Consider the following 16,946-nt stretch of genomic DNA (forward strand, 5'->3'; position numbering starts at 1 on the left):
TTTTCAATCAGCGTCCATTTGAAACCACCCGATCGCAGCTCAAATTGAATGAAGCACCACTTTAGACTGCAGTCTTGTGCAGAAGAATAGCCTCATATCTTCAGCAGGATGTGTTCAATGAGGCTTCTCTGATCACAAAGGGACCCTAGCCCTTGTCTGGCCACCAGAGGCCTCATTCCACAGGCTGCTGGGATGCAGATGTGCTTTCATCCCTTTCAAGGCAAATCATTTTTTTAATCCAGAGCCATTATTGACAACACAGTGGGAAAGAGTGGGAGGAGCATGCTGAAGCTTTTTGTTATCTTTAATATTTATTTATAAGGCTGAGAAGCCAATTAGTGATGACCTCTGAGCTTGACAACTCACCTGTCTCTGCAAACTGGCTCAAGTCTTTTTTTTTTTTGTGGTTGTCTGACCTTTTATGCATTCTATTCACAAGACTTATTAGACCAGAAAATCTGTCCAGTAAGAAACACTTGCCCTCTCTACGACTGACAGTTTTTTTTTAATAGTCTCAAATGAGCTTGGGTTAAAACAAAACGAATCTCTTAAAGATTTTGTTTATGGGTATGCAGCATGACACAAAAGCTAAATTCACAGACGTGTTATTTGAAGTGATGAATAATTTGTTCTGTGAATGAATCTGTTCAATAATGCAGAGTTGTTGAGATGAAGTAAATATTTAGCAGGTTATGTGATCTCAACCTGGGGCCACCATGTCTCCATGAAGCAACCCATGGCCACTCCATGTAAAACTGTTTTTTAGGCTACCGATATGACTGGAAGTTCATACTCTCAAAAGTTCTATACAATTCTTTATCTGTAAAGTTTCCCGTAAGAATGACAGAATATGGTGGTGTTTTGGTAACACAGCATGAATACTGCAAAATTTTTACAGGATTGTAAAATATGTGAAGAATTGTAGTACTGGATTGCCATGACTGAGAGATCAATCACGACTACATTATTTAAAATGTTTTGAATTTAAAAGACAATGGAGAAAGCATTATTCAGATGAGCTGAACTCCCTTTGTGAAACTTTTGAGTTGAGAGAATGCAATAATGTCAACTTTGGTTGCATGAACTTGCATCATGTCCTGCTCATAACCTGGTTTCCTGGTTCCTCTTTGGGATAGTTCACCCAAAAATGAAAATACTGTTATTATTTACTTACCCTCACATTATTCCAAACCCATGAAAGTTTCATTCATCTTCAGAACACAAATGAAGATATTTTAATGCAACCTGAGAGATCTGTGTCCCTCCACTGAAAGTACCTTCCAACAAAATGCTGCCACTTCAAAAAGTTCATAAAGACATTGTAAAAGTAATCTACATGAATCAAGCTGTTTCTGACGAGATTCAGTACAAAAGCTTTATATGGATAACAAATTTAATTCAGGCTTTTATTTACTTGCAAACACTGATCAACACATACAGAATATCAAATACAGAGGTCAGCCATACGCTTGACAGCTGAGGTTCTTGAGGCAGCTCAAACGTGCTTGAGTGTCATGTGACAACAAACCTAATGGGTTATCAACAACTATTTTGAAGTCAAAATGTGAAATTCTTGCAAGAGGTTTGATTTTTAGACGCATCATGAATAAATAAAATAAAATGAATTTTCTGTGTTTTTGTAAAGGAAGAAGATTTCATTGCGGAAATTGCCCTCTTCATACAGCAAAAAGACAACAATTAAATGATGCCAAAAGAAAGTTGAGCTGAGCAATTGGCATTGGCTGTCTACAACTCAGACTGTCTGAACTGAAATGATGAGACAATGTGTCATTAGGTCAAGGCTTAAACACGGTGTTAAAGATATCAGATTTTGCTTCAACTCAGGTGAATGCAGCATGCAAACACAAATTGCTTTAAATAAGCAACATATGAAAATAGTGAAAACCAGAAGAAGTCTAAGTCAGAATGGTGTCTATCCAGCTGTAACCTCACCCTCCTGTTTAGGTTAAGAAATCACATCTTTTATAGATGAGGAAGGCAGACTGAGGCAACACCTGCCTCTGCGCTTGAGCAACCACCGCATCTCCTCTCAATGCCCTACACAAACTCACACTCCATTCACAATACATTTCCTAAACTCATCTGAGATCGTAGAGAAGTTCCCATGAGTTAAGAATGAAAGAATCACATATTCAAACCACTACCAGCCTCCTGATGTCTCATATCAAACTCAGCTTATTTCACCTCACACTGTGACTATGGCAACAGCATGTGTGGTTTCCTAAAGCGGACCTGAGCTCAGGCGGTTGTCCTGATGGGAAAATAAAGATTCGTGTTTTCTTCTTAAAGGACACAACTATGGGAAATGTATTACCTGCAGTCGCAATAGGTGACAGGTGAAACCAAAAAGCCGATAAATATCTACGTGGTTGTCTTCATAGAACTTAAACCTTCAAATACTTCCTGAGCACTTTGGCCCAGTCGTGTTTCCACACTATATATGGTACATCTAGCAATGTTTTTCACACTCACAGCCACTACCCTGAGAGCTGGACTGCACAGTGGGAAGCAGAGAAGCTGTAGAAAGTACACAAAAGGCTGAAGAAACGGAGAGTGCACCGTAATGGCACCATAATCCAATATTGATGGAAAAGGAAATTACAGCCTCTAATGCATCCTTTAGGCTTGTCCAGACTGGGACATACCTAGCACAGAAATAGAAGTCAGAATGGAGGATATGGAACTTTCCTTCAGGTTATTTTTAAGAGAAAGGGTAGTTGACACATATAGAGGACTATCTCATCCACTTGCAACTGAGGAAGAACTCTGAAACTTGCAGCTATATGAGCAATTTATAAACGTAATTGTTATTTATTTTGAATTATTACCATATTTCATGAAAGGAGACACGGGCTCGCATTAATGTCCATACAATGGCTGTACAATAAACTGGCCAAATGCAACATAAAGTAAAAGGATGCATGAGCTGGAAGAAGGAAATGTGTTTTAAACATATTTCCATGCATTTAGATTATGCTACTCTAAATCACCAAAGAGATGAGGATAAATAAAGTATTTAAAAAATTGGTCTGTTTAGCCCACAGTTACGGGCTAAAATTGTGTAAAAATCAAAATAGCTGATTTAGATTAGCATTATAACAATGTTACAAACACATTTAAATAACAACTAATTGCAAATGCATTAAAGTCCTTGGATGAGTCATGTAAGACATTATTTAGGTACATGCATAAAGATCTATTACAAAAATTGGCAATATACTGTTAGATTTATTTTCATATTGTTAAACTGAAGGCTATGTCTGAAATTATTCTTTTTATTTTTTCTTTATCAATATGCACCAATGCACTGTGATGCTAATCAGCCAATGTAAAACAAATCAACTTTTAAAATCAATTTACTGTACTAATTAACACTAGGTTGCAGGATAGAGGTTTATTCCTCATGACATGATGGCACTGATCATAAGACAAGATTAATTTGAACATCATTCATAATTTGAGATGTTGTTAAAGACCACTTTCAGATCCATTTTCAGTCCAGGCTGACAGAAACAAGCCTTTTCACACATCGCTTCAAAATTCAACTGTAGTTCAAGCTACGCAAAGGGCAATTTGACACCCTGTTCTATCCAATCATGTTTCCAAACACTGACACAAGCTGAAGAAATTTACAAACACTATCACTGGGACTCATTTGGGTCATTTACGCTAATAAAATATTGAGATTTCATTTTGCAATGAATTTCTCTGTGGATACAGTGTGAAGCATTTGTTTTAGAAATCTCTGCAGAAATCCTGTCTGCAATACAGTATATTGGAGTACTGTTTATAGACAGTGAAAGATAAAGATTAAGAAAAAGAGAAAGAGAAAGCATCCCCCTCATAGCTTCTACTCTCAATGGCTGTAAAGGGAGATAAAAGTCAGTCCACCCCTAATTTATTTTGCTGTGAAAAAAAAATCACAAATTAGCCACTGAGGCAGCTTACTATCTCTTTAAATCATGTGTTAGCATGAATAAAAAATTACTTCACTGGCACACAGTTCTGGTTGGGACTAGTACATGCAGAGAAAAAAAACATTTCACAATCTGTTACCATGGTGACTGGGAAATGACAAAAGAATGCATTTCTAATGGATACAGTGCTTCTTATCAGATTCAGACGCTATTCAGAGTCAAACACCCAGGAGTTCACACACTCAGACCTCTCAAACACATACTTTCACATTCATGTTTCTAATCAAACCATCATCACCCTCATTATCTTCACTTCTCAGTAATATGCCATTCTATGAGGCAGTTAGACAAGCTTATATAAGTTGTACACTAGAGTTCTTGTCATTTAATACATGTTGAAGTGCAAGCACCAAATTTCCTACTACAACTTTAATGAGCTATTTGCATCTAAAGAGATGAAGTCATCAGTACAGAACGACTGACACTTGCGCAGTAAGATCTAACATTTAAATGACAGATACAAAATAAAGACGTCTTGTGCATTTAAGTAAATACCTTACATTATATTGCATGAATATTGTTTATAAATGACAGCCAAGACAACACAAATTACGCAACTAAAACACATCTGGAAGACTTTAACCTTGTCAAATGGGAATTTTTGTTATAACTAAGTTACATGAATTTCTGTCGTCTACGCCCAGGATCAAATAGTTTCCTAAACGCATAAGAAATTATAGCTCTGAAATTATAGCTGCACTGTCTCGACTTGGCGTTACTTGCACTCATGCACGGGCATGTTTCCGGATTGCACGGCATGCCGACTAATAAAACTGTGGAAAAACTCAAGAATAAACAACAACAAGGACACCGTTATAAACAACAGTTACGCATAAGCGAGGAGGTTTTTTAACTTACCTTTTAAAGAAAAGTTACTAGTGGTACACCAGACTGACCGCCACTTCCGGAGAATAAGAAAGCTGCGAACTTCACAACTACGAGATGTATCCGCGCGGCATCTTGTCATCAGCACACCGTCTCAATCAAAAGATAATAACAAACAGAAGAGTTTCGCGAGACTGTCTTCTCTCGTAAAGTTTAAGTTAGGTATTAACGTAACAGACCTCCAAACAATAAAACTGGATACAAATAAATACTGAAACAAACTGCTATTATTCGACATGAAGAAATACAACGCTTAAATGAAGCAATCAGTGCTGAGACAAGCACGAGTACTGAAGATGCGCTGCCCTCGCGCGCACTGCGAGGAATACAAGGAGCTGTTGGGCGCGTGGGCTCCGCGAGCGGCTCACAGACGCAACTGAAAGTGGCCTTTACCAATCAGCGGGGGAATTACCATCTACGTCACTCGGAGAGGCGGGGCTACACCAGCTTGGATTTGAGAGCACCAAATTCCGTGACGTCGCAGCATTCTTAGATATTCGCCAAGTGTGTGGAAACAAAGAACATTTACTATACATATATGACATTAACAACAGAAAGAACATTTAAATAAATAAGAATAAGAAAAATAATAGTAATACTAATGTGGTATATATCTGGAACGGGGCATGATACAGAAAGCTCCTAACTTTCAAATCTTATCAAATCTGTATGATAGCCATCGTAATTACAGTTAGGACCAACTTTATTACAGAACAGCGATTTCTAATTGTGTTGTCTTACCTTAACTACAGATAGGAAGGGGGTAGGCCTATTACAGAAACCTAAGAAAAAAATTATAAAAACTGTCTTAATTTTAGGACATTTTAGGACTGTCCTAACCTCAAGATTACTTGAAAGCTAATGGAAAAACCGCTTAATGCGCTGTCCAACAATGGAAGACTATTAGATTTATAAATAATAAAAAAAAAATAATAAAGGAGATGTTTAATGTTAGAAAGACTCTTGGAGGACCCCGAAGATGTGTTACAATTTGATGAAAATACACTTAAAAGTACTTAGCATTTCAGAGACCAACAATGCATTTAACTCATCCGAAATGCACACACACAGAGCAGTGAACACACACACACACTGTGAGCACACACCCGGAGCAGTGGGCAGCCATTTATGCTGCGGCACCCGGGGAGCAGTTGGGGGTTCGATGCCTTGCTCAAGGGCACCTAAATCGTGGTATTGAAGGTGGAGAAAGAGCTGTTCATGCACTACCCAGTGAAAATCCACCCAGTGTTTTTTTTTATCTAGTTAAATAATTTCCCTTAATTGAGCTGAACTCCTCCCTGAGCCATCATCATCAGTCCACCATTGTTTCGACTCCAGCTTCACCAACAGAAGAACTGAGTGTAAGGTTTTTAATAAATCTTTCCAAATCGCCTTGCCTAATAATGAGCTTATTAAGGAAGCAGTCCCTCAGAGAGCAGCTCAGAAGAGAGGGGCGGGGTCAGCAGAGCTCATTTGTATTTAAAGGAAAATGCTACAAAATGCTTGCTCTGAAAAGAGTTGTTTTTGACAGGGTAAAAAAAGTGTTGTTTCACCCTACCATTGAGAAATTTTAACAAAACTATGTTACAGACATTTCATTAAGGTCTCAGAGAATCATATTAACATCCGATGACACCTTTAAATAGGCTATTTGTTATACATGCCAAACTTCTACTTATGTCACTATGACAACAGCAAAAATAAGTCACCAAGAAGAAGTGGCCAAACCTTCACAGACTTTATTATCAGATAATTAACCTAAACAACTGTAGAGCATTCAAGAGTACTCAAGAGCGTCCAAACCTAATCAGCAGCTGTTAATATAATCCAAATAATACACGAGTAGCGCTTTGCATCTTTAATCAGTTTGGTGTTGCCTGCAATGGATGCTGAAGTAAAAACAGCAGAGGAACGTTGAAGGTATTGTTAGTTAAAGTTGGACATGCTGTGTATTATGGGGGTGTGTTCACCAAGCCGTGCATATTTTTAGCACATTCCTGGGGTAATACACACAACCTCATCATTGAGAGTGCTTACGTGTGTAAGAGGACAGAGTATTCATTCATGTGAAGTGGGTTTGTGCGTGACTGCACTAAAATGTGTGGGCTTCCACCAGATACCAGATGCAAACAGTAATCGTACAGCAATCATCTTACAGTTTGCATCCTCCACCCAAAAAAGTCTAAACCACACCGTTTGATGAAGCTCTTTTACTGGAGAAATGTAGTTTGTGGTGTGTTCATCTAAGCAACATTACACCATTGTTGTTTTTGAAAATATTTATATTTAGCACATTTAATGACACTACATTTTGTAGTTAACTGTATATCAATACAAATTCTTTAAAGCAGTTGCTCTCAATGGAGCTGGGTCACACTGATGTGCAGGACTTTGTTTCAGTTGACACAAGATGAAAAGGCAATGCTGCCACCTAGCGGTCAGTTATTTTTAATAAAAACAAAAGTCAAGTTAAATGCAATGGCATTTCTTCACCGTCACCTTGGAAACGACCGAAGGTCAAACAAAATAGATGAGCTCTTTTTATTTTTCTAAACGTCTAAATCCAGTTTGTGTAATTGTCCAATTGTTAGCTATAATTAAACTATAAAATAAGTATACATAATTTATATAAAATTCTTGGAGAATTAATGGGGGGCAAAGTTTTTTAAAAAGCTTAATCTCATGCTACTCCTAAAACATTGGATTTGTGCCATCTATTGCTTTAGTGTCGTGGATCACCAAGGGATATGTGTAATGCGCCAAATTACTGTCATAAAGCTGCAATCAAAATTATTCAACCCCCTTTGCACTAGAGTTTAGGGTTCTTTATTCAATACTCCAACTACAGTCTCAACAGGTCTCCATGACATCCTTCTTAAAGGGGTCATAGGATGTGATTCAAATTTTTCCTTTCTCTTTGGAGTGTTACACACTCTTGGTGCATAAAGAAGATCTGTGAAGTTGCAAAGACTAAAATCTCAAATCCAAAGAGATATTCTTTTTATAAGTTAAGAGTCAACCACTCCTACCTAAAATGGCTCGTTCAAACACGTTCGAGATTACCCTACAATGCCGGTGTCTGTTTCTATAAAGTGGGGCAATTCTAATTTTGCAAGAACATTCTGGCGCTTCTCATAGCCTGTAGGTACATTTTCATATTGAAATATTTTGCCACTGATGATTCAAACATGAGTTTTGAGTGGTTTAGAGTAGCACTTGTTGTTTGCTGTTTCTCTGATCACAAATGTAGACATGATTTTATGTTTATGTGGCGTGATACGCAACACGTAAAAAGACAGTATAAGTCATAATCAGTAATTATATCCCCACTGGATGCAGCAAATGCCTCATTTGTAAGCATTTACATATGGTATAACAGTATGGTGAGGGGTGTATCATTTCTGTCACACACTTGAAGTATTCGGCCAATCAAAATGCACTGGATAGCTGGCCAATCAGAGCAAACCTCACTTTCAGAAATATGAGCTTTGTTAAAATTGACATCTTTCAGAAAGACAGGGCAAAGAGGAGAAACAAAAGAAGTATACAGTATGTGGAAAGTGTAACCCTGAAATTGAAAAGTAATGGTTTTTTTTTTGGTTTTTTTACCTTAAACCGCATAAACTCGTTGCATTACACCAAATACACCAAATAATGATCTTCATCATATGAGCTCTTTAAAATGTCTATAAATGTAATTTTTAAATTATAATAGGCTTTCTACCAGTCGTGTCTTTTTTTTTTAATTACATGTGTGACCAGCCTTGGCCAACCTAGCTGAGGATTCATCTCTACTCTTCTCCACTGAGCAAACAAGTGACATACTGAAGTTATAAATTCATACTGGGATAATGCCAAGCTTTGTTATGAAACTCTTATCAAACTGATGATATTCACAGCATTAAACTACTTGCCACAAGCTGATTGGTTCATGTTGCATATGCAGCCAATGAGCTTACTGCTTTACATTTAAATGGCTGGTTAGAATTTTGCAGTGTGCTTTCAGAGTTACTTTATAATCCTCCACCTTCCCCAGCTCCACCTGTATAGATCTGATGCAGATTTTTATTTATAGTATTTGTGCAGCAGTATGTCTTAAATACTCACAGCAGCGTATCAGTGTATGTATTGGCGATAGCATGTTCCTGTAATAGCTTTGCAGCAGCAGCAGTAACCAACAGCAGCAGCAGTGTAGCAGATCTATTCCACCAAAACCAAATTAACACGGTCATATCCATTAACATACTAAAATCTTTCATGATACTTGACATGATAGAACTGAATTTATGATCCATATTTTATCAAGTTTTCAATTATTTCTTGGGATTATGCATAAACATGCCTAGAGATTGCATATCATTAGCAGACCAGGTAGATAGATAGAATAATATGAATAAATCATATTTAAAAAAACATAAATAAATAAAAAAGAACACCAATGTGAATTAATACAAACAATTCTTTAAAAAAGGTTCTTTATAACTCAATTAAAGAGATTAAAGAGGGTAAGTTATTAATGACATACTTTTGATATTTGGGTGAACTATCCCTTTAAGGTATAGAAATATAGGTATATAAGGTATAGAAGTCAACTAAATTTATATGCACAGGAAAAATTACTTAGTAACAAGTGGCATGGAAAAACATTCTAGGTAGACTGTGCTGAGAAGGTCACTTAAAATTGAAGTCTCTATCTATAAGCGGCCAACAATGGCTGAAATGCACGTCATTCTTCACCTTTCTGAATGCTGAGGTGTCGCAGACTCTAAAATGAAAGGATTTGTGTAACCAAACGCTCAAGGACAACCAGTGGGCCAACACACGTTCTGCTGTGAGACATGCCTTTCTCGTGTTTGAAAGAGGTTCAGATGAAGAAATGGAAATAGTACAGTTCTCAGTGTAGTGATTTCGTGCAAGAAGTTTATACAACTTCCTTCTTTAGTCAACAAAAAATGCAGCACGTCAATGAATTTGACATGACGCACCTCTGGGCTCGTACACCTCAAAGCCTGCCACTTGTGTGAACGGATCCTCAAGGCAGGCATCGCAAAACATATAGGCCTACTGTAAAAAATTACACACACAGTAAGGTGAGTAAGACTGGCAGAATTTGGATCTGTGTGGTGCATATAGTCTGCGTACAATCCTCTGCCTTTGAAATATGCCTTCTGGTAGCTTATATTTTATCTCACGTTTTATCCACACTTCTGGTAAGATGGGATGAATTTCCCATTTCTGACAGTAGATGGTGATGTAAGTTTTCTTATTACTTCTCTCATTACTGCTAGTAATAGTGAGTGACCCTACTCCTGCCTTCCCCTGACAAGTTAATTGACTTTTGGTTACAAGTTCTGCATCCACCAAGAGTGCCAATGCACGGCAGACTGCCTTTGTTCCCTTCAGGGAGAAAATAGAGTGTCTGAAACTACTTTTGCTCTTGGGTCTTGTTTCAATGACATAATGTAGCTTAAGTTATTAACTTATAGTGCTATCAACTTTTTGTATGTATTTTTATTGTTCATTTTACATTGTCTACGTCTCATGTTTTTTTTTATTCTTTAAAACAGTCAAAATACAAAATAAAAAAAAGGAAATTCATACACTGTGGCGTTATCTTGTGTTCATTTACATTAGTGTGCCCAATACAATCGCATGTTTCAATTTTGCAACAAATAAATGCATGTTAGAATTGATCTTATTAAATTATAAAATGTGTATCGATTGATATTTAGGATGTCTGTCATGGCAAGCGTCGATTTGGATACACAGTACGCATAAAAAAATAAGTATAGCCTACTTACTATAGCACAGGAGTAAGGTTGGCTGCCTGTGGTGTAATTTATACATGCATTGTGCAAAATTTCATAATTATTATATATACATGTAGATAAACATTAAGTTATACATAAACAGTATATTAATACAAAAGTAAACATTTTTAGTGTATAAGAAGAAGAAAAAGGCATAATATGGGTTCACCGTGATTATCAGTAAGACATCCTGCAACAGTTACCAAAGAGACAAGAAAAAAAATGTCTGATTGATTGCCCAGAGAAGGTCCCTCTGATAAATTTTCGAAAAACATTTCCCTCTCCCTCTATAAACCTTCAACAATGGCTAAAAAACCCAGATTTCTTTCTTTCTTTAGCTTTCTGAATGCAGAGGTGGCGCAGACACTAGGAGAATGAAAGAATGTGTGTTTGCGAGCACTCAAGGACACATAGCTGCTGTGAGACATGCTTTTCACTTGTCTGAAAGAGATTCAGAAGCAGAAATGAAAGAAAACGATTCTCATCGAAGCTAAGGTCATTCAAGCACCTTTAAAATTGAAAATGAAAGGACAGACTCAGAAATCTGTGAACTATCTGCACCAACAGAGCTTCAGATCAAACATTTTGTTCATAATGATACTGATGTTAATATTTGGAGGACAAAGGTGCACCTATATTTAAAAGGGATGCATGTATTTTGTTTGTGAATGGAGTTGTCTGGATTCTAAAATGCACAAAAACATTTTTATTACATTTTGTTCAATATTTATATCATCTTTAACCATCTTCTTACTGTAAGAACACACAGACACACAGATTATAAGTTGCAGGATTTTTACAGTGAAAAGCTTGTGCTTTCTCGCTGTCCTTGACCCAAACCTGCTTGACTAAAAAATAAGTGACCCAACAGTATGAAAGGCAGAGGACAAGAAAAGAAGAAAAAGCATTTGTGATTCCTACAAGATGCATGCACAGTTTAACCACACCAGAAATAAAAAAAGAAGAATACATGTAGCTTACAAGGTGTACAAAAGAGAACTAGGATAAATTGTGTTCATTAAACTCAAGTGGTTCCTGTCTGAAATGGTGTTAAGATATGTCTTACATTTTAGCAGAACTCACTCAGGCAACACTGATCCATCCACCAAAGCCAAAGTATTGATGTGCCTTAATGACTGCAGGAATATATTTGTTCTGATAACTAAAAATCATCTTTCCATAAGCCTGTTGGCTTTGCTCTTCCTGATGGCTCTTTGGGGAGACTCTGTTGTCCCTTGTGTAAAATTGAAAGTCAAAAAGAGTTTAGGTTACGTACATTTCAATTTCATTATGCTTCATGTACTTAAACAGGATAACAAAATAATCTTCTTTATTAAATAGGACTCCATTTTAAATGCAGTATACTATTATATTCTCATCTTGAAATAGAGAGTCCACTGATGCTGAAAGGTTGGCTCAAGATTGGAGGGAGTCTGAGTGCAGAAGGCAAGCTGAAGTGTGGGTATTTGTCTGAGTCCAATTCTGATGCATCAAGGACTGCAGACTCTGGGCAGGTGGATGCTGCTACTGTAGGCTTGGATCCCTTCAAACATCCACATGAAACCACAGAATGACACCTTATAACACCATCACTATGGAAGCTCAGTTGCAGCCTTTGTTGTGTTTAAGGGATTTGGTGATGCGAGATGCTCATTAGACGTGCCTCGCTGACAGATAACACTTAATCCTACTGCTAAGCCCTTAAACTCACTTATAAATTCCAAATATAATGCAAAAGTTGTCTTTGTAACAAATTAGGCCGATGTCAGTTCCCAACTGTAGGTTTTAACTCTTATACTCAAAGCTAATTATGCAAATTCAAAAGTAAATGTATTCCTAATGAATAATGCAGGAAATCAATAGCCCCCAGAGAGCAATCAAAGCTCCGAATGTAAAGTCTGCTGTGCTGGGGCTGGGCCTCTGACTGCAGAAAGTGCTGTGCTTGAATTCAATAGACAGACTGAAACCAGAGCAGGCTATCAGAGAAACAGAGATCTAGCTTACTACAGTGAGTGTAAAAACATCTCTGGTTTCAGCAGCTATCTGTGAACTGTGAAATTGACCACATGCTGTGGAAAAGTCGAGTAGTTTACACATAGGGGGTAGTTCACCCAAATAAAATTTCATCATTTACATAACCTCATGTTACTCCAAACCCATAAGTATTCCATTCATCTTTGGAACACAATTGAAACAATAATAAATATTTTTTGTTCATCCAAGGTGATGTGACCAATTTCTTTTTCAGTACCTTTTTCAACAGGTTTTTAATTTATTTTTTTATTTTTTTGCCAAGGTCTGCTGGCTGGGACGGGAGTCTTGAAGTTATTTTTAAAGACAAGTGTAGATTTTACCCTCTGATTCTTATTATACTTTTGAATCTCAGTTAATTACGTTGACTTCTTTAAAATTTGTGTAAAGTACTTTGATTTATAGACCCCCAAACTTTCAAGGGGATATTATATAAGAGTTTTCTGAAATGTTATCTGTAATTGTCCCCTCTTTTGACAATATTTTAATTTGGGGGGATATTAATATGCATGTGCGCTGCCCTTCAAAACCCCTGGTCAAAGAATTTTTTAATGTACTAGTCATTTGACTTTTTACAGTGTGTTTGTGGTTGAACTCATGAGCATTGTAATACTCTTGTCTTTGTATTCTATTTGGGGTTCTCTGTTGGTGTAAAGATTGGTGAAACTTTTTTTTCTGATCATAAGATCATAAGACTCTTTTTAGCTCTAACTTTCCATGTGGTGTTCTGGGAAATACAGTAATGTTTCTACCTCTGTTCTATCACATGAACTTACTCCTTGCTCAGTGGTTTTTGAGGTCTCCACTTTAATACCCTGTATAGGTTTAGAAGAGTTAGTCAACCAGTTTAACTCTTCCTGTTCAGATATTTTAGACCTTGTGGCTCCTTTCAAATTCAGGAAAAAAAGATAAACTGTCCTAATTCTTGAGTTCTTTTCTCTACTGTAAATGCTGTGCTCCACCCTGTTGCTGCTCCATCACTCACTCCTTCTGTTGACATGTGTAAACAGTTCTTAAACCTATTCATTGTTAAGAATAAATGCTGAAATTAGATATCAGATTTCCTCTGTTAGCAATGCTTTTATTGCTTCTCTTGTCCCTCCTAATCAATTGACCTGTTTCTCTGCAGCAGCTTAAAGATATAATTTAAAGAGTTTAAAGGGAATGTAATTCCTTCTTTGTCTAAGCAGGTAACTAATTCCATTGATCCATGTATTTCGTCTATTTAGATTTTTATTTCGACATCTGGTGTTGTGATGGCTAGTTTTAAGCATGCAGTTATTCAGCCCCTTTTCAAAAAAAAAAAAAAAAAAAAAAAAAACTGGCTTAGACCCCTTTTGACATGATAAGTCCCCCCCCCCCCCATTTCGAAATGTCCTTTTTTATCTAAGATACACACCCTCTTGTGTGTGGGGTTCCTCAGGGTACCCATTCTGACAGCACCCATTTACTGCAGAGGATCCATTGGAGAGTAAGTGATGTAATGCTGAATTTCTCCTAATCTGTTTTGATGAAGAAACATCTTGGATGGCTCAGCGGGTAAATTTTCAGTGAATTTTCATTTTAGGGTGAACTATTCCTTTAAGAATCTTGCAATAACATTTTTATTTCATTATTTTTAGGCATATTCAAACTAAACAAAAGTTACTTTACATTTGCCTGTACTCAAGATACTCAAATTTTCTGATAGTATGAAAAAACATTGCCTTGTTCTCTCCTTAATTTTCCATCCAGTGTAATATCAGCAGAAATAAGAGAGAAAATTATATTTTCTCTTGAAAAACAGTTGGTCTAATTCATTTTTTGTGTGTGTTTCAAGTGATTACAAAGAATGCAGACCTGTGCACAATAGTCACATATTGCATGTTGACATCATAATGAGTAGAAGCTCCACTGTTCATTCAGTTAGCTTTAATTCTAGAAAATTCTTTTTAAAGGCCTGTGTGCTTATGTGTTTGATACATCCTTAAGTTTTCTAAATGTATTCCCACCTAGTGACTAACTCCTCATCACTGCTCCCCGTTTAAAACAGCAGGAGAGCTGTCCATGGTCCTGAAAAGCTTCACTTCCACAATTCAGTCTTTTTATGAACATCATCCAATTATATCCCGTATCATACATTACATAAAATACATTTTACCTATCCTGTTGTTTTCGAACATGTACACTCCCAACGAAGAACTCCCACTCACTATCTTTGCATAAATATTTGCCCCGTGTTGTTCAATCAAAATGTGAACGCAACGATCAATATATCAGACCCTGTCCAGATGCACCGCCAACTGCTTGCCAAGCACTTCCACTGACCGGCCTTATTTATAAGGCTGTGTTGAGCAATATATTCAGTATTACACCTTTAATTGGGATCCTCAAGGGACCTTGTCAAAGTTTTCGACAAAAGCTGGGATTTAGCACATATACCAAATTTAAATTCTGTGACCAATTACCGCCCTCCTCTTCAGAATGGTTGCTGTACATCTTCTACTGTTGTATTATGAATGTAGTGTGGTGATCCCACTCCCTTGGTTGCTTGTTAATACTCAACTATGGAGAACAGGTTTCATTAGCTTGTGTCAAAATACTGCTGCAGGCCATTAGAGGCTGTTTTAAGTGTCAAGGCTGCATGCAATGCCTCATCTCTCTAATGAACATCAACAGGTATAGGCTAAAATGCACAAAAGAAACAATTGAAATGTGCTTAAGTGATTGATTAACCTATCAAGATCAGAGGAACACCATAGAGGCTCTTAGATGGAGCATAAGCAAACCTCTCCAGGCTAATGTGTTGCATTTTCACCCCACAATCCCAGAATCTGATAAAATTGTTTATTAAAGACCTGTCTGTGTTACATATCCGTGAGTGAAAATTGGAGTTAATTAAAAAATATAAATGCTCTCTGGAAAGATCCCAGACATTTCTAGAGTTAAAGCTGAAGATATATATTATCTCAAAGCAGACCCAGTCCACAGCTGCATTCTTTGTCAGAAAAAGTTTTTAACAGCATAAAAACAACAAAGTCAGAAAGAATTCAGTAGGACTGAAAGAAGCTGAACAAGCACGCAATGCCTTATTCGGGGGAAGTGTAGTATAGAAAGAGAAGACATGCAAAGGTGGACAGATGAGAAATTACATAAACCTCATATTCTTATATACAGTACATATATGAAGAGGATTTTTGTCATCCTGAAAATATTTTTGTTTGTCTGTTTTCATAGCTCTCCATTCAGAATACTCAAAAATCAAATTAAACTTTTATGATGGTTTTAAATGCTGATTGAACGGTCAGTTGCAAATACAGTACACTGCAGTTATAAAACAGTGCTTTAGAGTACTGTTTTGGGTAAAGTGGGACACTTTTTTAAAACTGTTCAACTGTTCAAGCTGGTTAGGGCTGGAAGACCATCTTGAACTTACAACTAACAATCCAGCTACTATGTTCAAAACAAAAAAATTAAGTGAATATAATTTTCATGCAGGTTCATATTTCACTTTTTATGGAAGAAATTTGCTCTAAATATAATATATTGTATTGTGTTCTGACCACCCATTTGCTTTAAATCTACAATTACTGTGCCACTTTTTAGTCAAGTTATTTGATTGGTCCATATACTGCTCTGTAAGGTATTGTTTTATGTCAGATATTGTTTTGTGATGTTTGCATTTCATTTATTTAATGATTTTTCAGTGTTTATGTAGTTCAAAGAGTATTGCAGTACCAAGCTCACGGGTGTTATTTCCAATGAATACATGAACTCAGGTTGCATTGGCATCTGGCAAATATGTATGATTATTTACTGCTCTTATTTACTCAAGGATTTGAAGAAGTGTGCGGATGTCTTGTGTATGTGTACAGTGTAGAGTCTGAGACAAATTTCCATTCGGTGGCAATAAAGCAATACAAATTTTAATTCACACAGGTTTTTGTAATATAAAATTCATTATGACTGTGCAAACAGAAAAAAATGACGTTTCTTCCAGTTGGAATATACATAATGTGGACAGACTTTAAAGGGATTCTTTAATGACAAATGAAAGCAGTCATAATTCTCAGTCTGTGGCTACTTCAAAAGTGCTTAATACAGGAAGGTATTAAAAAATAATCTCTCTCTCTCTCTCTCACACACACGCATACTGCATAAAAGAGAGAGAGAGAGAGAGAGAGAGAGAGAAGATTCATTAAACTTCCACCAGAAACAAAAAGAAACATCTATTTTCAGTCAC

At 36.7% G+C, this 16,946-nt stretch overlaps 1 protein-coding gene across 2 annotated transcripts in view; it reads right to left on the reverse strand.

Annotated features, from left to right (window-relative positions):
• LOC113060163 (oxysterol-binding protein-related protein 3-like) overlaps positions 1–5,241 on the reverse strand; it is a 52,904-nt gene extending 47,663 nt beyond the window's left edge. For both annotated transcript variants that reach the window (XM_026229042.1, XM_026229043.1), the window contains exon 1: positions 4,857–5,241. The gene's annotated coding sequence lies outside the window, so the exon portion shown is untranslated. The remainder of the gene's footprint in view (positions 1–4,856) is intronic.
• Positions 5,242–16,946: the final 11,705 nt, after the last annotated feature.

This window comes from Carassius auratus, chromosome 41 (assembly GCF_003368295.1).
Source record: "Carassius auratus strain Wakin chromosome 41, ASM336829v1, whole genome shotgun sequence".
Classification (NCBI taxonomy): Eukaryota; Metazoa; Chordata; class Actinopteri; order Cypriniformes; family Cyprinidae; genus Carassius; species Carassius auratus.